The sequence below is a fragment of the Ovis canadensis genome, chromosome 21 (assembly GCF_042477335.2).
Source record: "Ovis canadensis isolate MfBH-ARS-UI-01 breed Bighorn chromosome 21, ARS-UI_OviCan_v2, whole genome shotgun sequence".
In the NCBI taxonomy this organism is placed as follows: Eukaryota; Metazoa; Chordata; class Mammalia; order Artiodactyla; family Bovidae; genus Ovis; species Ovis canadensis.
This window is the reverse complement of record NC_091265.1, coordinates 45108622-45113695: the sequence shown is the minus strand read 5'-3', so window position 1 is coordinate 45113695 and position 5074 is coordinate 45108622.

Sequence of the window (5074 nt, the reverse complement as noted above, 5' to 3'; positions counted from 1 at the left end):
GGTGAGGTGAAATGAGTGAGACTAATATAAACATCTCTAATTCTAAGAAATAATTCACAATAATGGCCAAGAAGATTTCCTGCAGCTTTTTTTTTTTTTTTTTGCCTTGTTGCATGGCTTGTAGGATCTTAGTTTCCCAGTTCAGTTCAGTTCAGTTCAGTCGCTCAGTCACGTCCAACTCTTTGCGACCCCATGAACCACAGCACCCCAGGCCTCCGTGTCTATCACCAACTCCCGGAGTCCACCCAAACCCATGTCCATTGAGGCGATGATGCCATCCAACCATCTCATCCTCTGTCATCCCCGTCTCCTCCTGCCTTCAATCTTTCCCAGCATCAGGGTCTTTTCCAATGAGTCAGCTCTTCCCATCAGGTGGCCAAAGTACTGGAGTTTCAGCTTCAACATCAGTCCTTCCAATGAATACCCAGGACTGATCTCCTTTAGGATGGACTGGTTGGACCTCCTTGCAGTCCAAGGGACTTGTAAGAGTCTTCTCCAACACCACAGTTCAAAAGCATCAATTCTTCCGCACTCAGCTGTCTTTATAGTCCAACTCTCACATCCATACATGACCACTGGAAAAATCATAGCCTTGACTAGACAGACTTTTGTTGGCAAAGTAACGTCTCTGCTTTTGAATATGCTATCTAGGTTGATCATAACTTTTCTTCCAAGGAGTAAGCATCTTTTAATTTCATGGCTGCAGTCACCATCTGCAGTGATTTTGGAGCCCAAAAAAATAAAGTCAGCCACTGTTTCCACTGTTTCCCCATCTATCTGTCATGAAGTGATGGGACCAGATGCCATGATCTTAGTTTTCTGAATGTTGAGCTTTAAGCCAACCTTTTCACTCTCCTCTTTCACTTTCATCAACAGGCTTTTCAGTTCCTCTTCACTTTCTGCCATAAGGATGGTGTCATCTGCATATCTGAGGTTATTGATATTTCTCCTGGCAATCTTAATTCCAGCTTGCACTTCTTCCAGCCCAGCATTTCTCATGATGTACTCTGCATAGAAGTTAAATAAGCAGGGTGACAATATACAGCCTTGACATACTCCTTTTCCTATTTGGAACCAGTCTGTTGTTCCATGTCCAGTTTTAACTGTTGCTTCCTGACCTGCATACAGATTTCTCAAGAGGCAGGTCAGGTGGTCTGGTATGCCCATCTCTTTCAGAATTTTCTACAGTTTATTGTGATCCACACAGTCAAAGGCTTTGGCATAGTCAATAAAGCAGAAATAGATGTTTTTCTGGAACTCTCTTGCTTTTTCCATGATCCAGCGGATGTTGGTAATTTGACCCCTGGTTCCTCTGCCTTTTCTAAAACCAGCTTGAACATCAGGAAGTTCACGGTTCACGTATTGCTGAAGCCTGGCTTGGAGAATTTTAAGCATTACTTTACTAGCGTGTGAGATGAGTGCAATTATGCGGTAGTTTGAGCATTCTTTGGCATTGCCTTTCTTTGGGATTGGAATGAAACCTGACTTTTTCCAGTCCTGTGGCCACTGCTGAGTTTTCCAAATTTGCTGGCACATTGAGTGCAGCACTTTCACAGCATCATCTTTCAGGATTTGAAATAGCTCCACTGGAATTCCATCACCTCCACTAGCTTTGTTCCTAGTGATGCTTTCTAAGGCCCACTTGACTTCACATTCCAGGATGTGTGGCTCTAGGTGAATGATCACACCATCGTGACTATCTGGGTCGTGAAGATCTTTTTTGTACAGTTCTTCTGTGTATTCTTGCCACCTCTTCTTAATATCTTCTGCTTCTGTTAGGTCCAGACCATTTCTGTCCTTTATCGAGCCCATCTTTGCATGAAATGTTCCCTTGGTATCTCTAATTTTCTTGAAGAGATCTCTAGTCTTTCCCATTCTAATGTTTTCCTCTATTTCTTTGCACTGATCACGGACGAAGGCTTTCTTATCTCTCCTTGCTAGTCTTTGGAACTCTTCATTCTAATGGATATATCTTTCCTTTTCTCCTTTGCTTTTCACTTCCCTTCTTTTCACAGGTATTTGTAAGGCCCCCTAAGACAGCCATTTTACTTTTTTGCATTTCTTTTTCTTGGGGATGGTCTTAATTCCTGTCTCCTGTACAATGTCATGAACCTCCGTCCATAGTTCATCAGGCACTCTTTTCTATCAGATCTAGTCCCTTAAATCTATTTCTCACTTCCACTGTATAGTCATAAGGGATTTGATTTAGTTCATACCTGAATGGTCTAGTGGTTTTCTCCACTTTCTTCAATTTCAGTCTGAATTTGGCAATAAGAAGTTCATGATCCAAGCCACAGTCAGCTCCCGGTCTTGTTTTTTGCTGACTGTATAGAGCTTCTCCATCTTTGGCTGCAAAGAATATAATCAATCTGATTTTGGGGTCAACCATCTGGTGATGTCCATGTGCAGAGTCTTCTCTTGTGTTGTTGGAAGAGGTTGTTCACTATGACCAGTTCGTTCTCTTGACAAAACTCTGTTAGCCTCTGCCCTGCTTCATTCTGTACTCTAAGGCCAAATTTGCCTGTTACTGCAGGTGTTTCTTAACTTCCTACTTTTGCATTCCAGTCCCCTATAATGAAAAGGACATCTGTTTTGGGTGTTAGTACTAGAAGGTCTTGTAGGTCTTCATAGAACTGTTCAACTTCAGCTTCTTCAGCGTTACTGGTTGGGGCATAGACTTGGATTACTGCGATATTGAATGGTTTGCCTTGGAAACAGAGATCATTCTGTCATTTTTGAGATTGCATCCAAGTACTGCATTTCAGACTCTTTTGTTGACCATGATGGCTACTCCATTTCTTCTGAGGGATTCCTACCCGCAGTAGTAGATATAATGGTCATCTGAGTTCAATTCACCCATTCCAGTCCATTTTAATTCGCTGATTCCTAGAATGTCGACGTTCACTCTTGCCATCTCCTGTTTGACCACTTCCAATTTGCCTTGATTCATGGACCTGACATTCTAGGTTCCTATGCAATATTGCTCTTTACAGCATCGGACCTTGCTTCCATCACCAGTCCCATTCACAACTGGGTGTTGTTTTTGCTTTGGCTCCATCCTTTCATTCTTTCTGGAGTTATTTCTCCACTGATCTCCAGTAGCATATTGGGCACCTACTGACCTGGGGAGTTAGTTTCCCAACCAGGGATCAAACCTGAGGTCTCATCAGTGAAACTGTGGAATCCTAACCACTGGACCACCAGGGAATTTCCGGCATTATTTATAATGTTGAAAAACTGGACAAACACATAAATGTTCAACCAGGATAGTAATATGCATTGTGTTATATTTACCTGATAGGATAATCTGATCAATCAGTGTTATTATAATAATTCCAAAGACTATGTAGTAACATGAAAAAAACACTTTAATGTTTCAAATCAGTTCAGTTCAGTCACTCAGTCGCATCTGACTCTTTGTGACCCCATGAAGTGCAGTACTACGCCAGGTCTTCCTGTCTGTCACCAACTCCTGGAATTCACCCAAACCCATGTCCATTGAGTCGGTGATGCCATCCAACCATCTCATCCTCTGTCGTCCCCTTCTTCTCCTGCCCTCAATCTTCCCAGCATCAGGGTCTTTCCTATGAGGCAGCTCTTCGCATCAGGTGGCCAAAATATTGGAGTTTCATATTCAACATCAGTCCTTCCAATGAATGTTTCAAATAAAAGGACACAATACCATCTATGTACTACAACCAACCACAGTCATATTAAGATGAAAAGGACCATTTTCAGACAGTAAGTATTATAATAATTTTGATAATTATCCCCATCACTTTTGTTTGCTGTTTTATTGCTTTTATTGTGTTAGTCACTCAGTTGTGTCCAACTCTTGCGACCCCATGGACTGCAGACTGCCAGGCTCCTCTGTCCATGGAATTCTCCAGGCAAGAATACTGGAGTGGGTTGCCATTTCCTTCTCTGTTTGCTTTTATAATGTAAATATTAAATAAAAACCATCCACATTCTGCATGTGAAGTGAAGTTGCTCAGTCATGTCCAACTCTTTGCAACCCCATGGACTGTAACCTACCAGGCTCCTCTGTCCATGGGATTTTCCAGGCAATAGTACTGGAGTGGATTGCCATTTCCTTCTCCAGGGGATCTTTCCAACCCAGGGATTGAACCTGGGTCTCCCACATTGTAAACGAATGCTTTACCTTCTGAGCCACCAGGGAAGTCCTCACATTCTGCATAAACTGATGAAAATAGGTATAATGGTTACACAGGGAAGTTGGCACATCTGATAATTAAGGCAGGTAAGAGTTATTCACTCCAGGGACTTCCCTGGTCCAGAGACTAAGACTCCATGCTCCCGATGCCCAGGGGGCCCAGGTTCAACCCCTGGTGGGGGAACTAGATCCCATATGAGCAACTAAAGATCTTGCGTGCCACAACTAAGACCCGGTGCAGCCAAATAATTAAATACATTTTAAAAGGAAAAGTTAGCCACTCCATTTTCTTTTTGCTTGTGGGAAACAATCTTCCTCTGTACAAAGCTCCCATGGCACATACTCTCCTGTGTGTGTGTGTGTGTGTGTGTGTGTGTGTGTGTAGGTCTGTGTGGGGTCATGGGTGGAGTCTCAGAGATCATTTTATTTCTGACTCCCAGCTAATTCAAGAACCAGAACTACAGTCTCCATTGCAAATAAGTGTAATGGATGCTTCTGAATGATTGAATATTCCCTCAAGTGGGGAGCTCACCACCTCGCAGAACAGCCTGATTAGGCTCTGCCTTCTCAGACACACCCAAGGCTGCTGTGCAGAAACACGCCTCCAACCCTCACACAACGCGGGGCTCCCTTGTCAATCGCTTCCTTCAACTGAGATTTCAAGTCACAAATCACAAACTAAGGGACTGAGTGAGACTGCATCACCTTCCTAACAAAAGGAAAACCAACACAAAATAAGAGACGATCCCTATTCATGTCAAATGTATAGTAGAAATGGGAATGTAGAAACCCACGGCTATTCTATTGAATAGAAAAAAAAAAGTTATTAGAAAGAAATGAATCCCTAAAGTGCAACAGATAGTTGCCTATGCTTCTCTCTAAAAACTAAAGGTTTTTTTT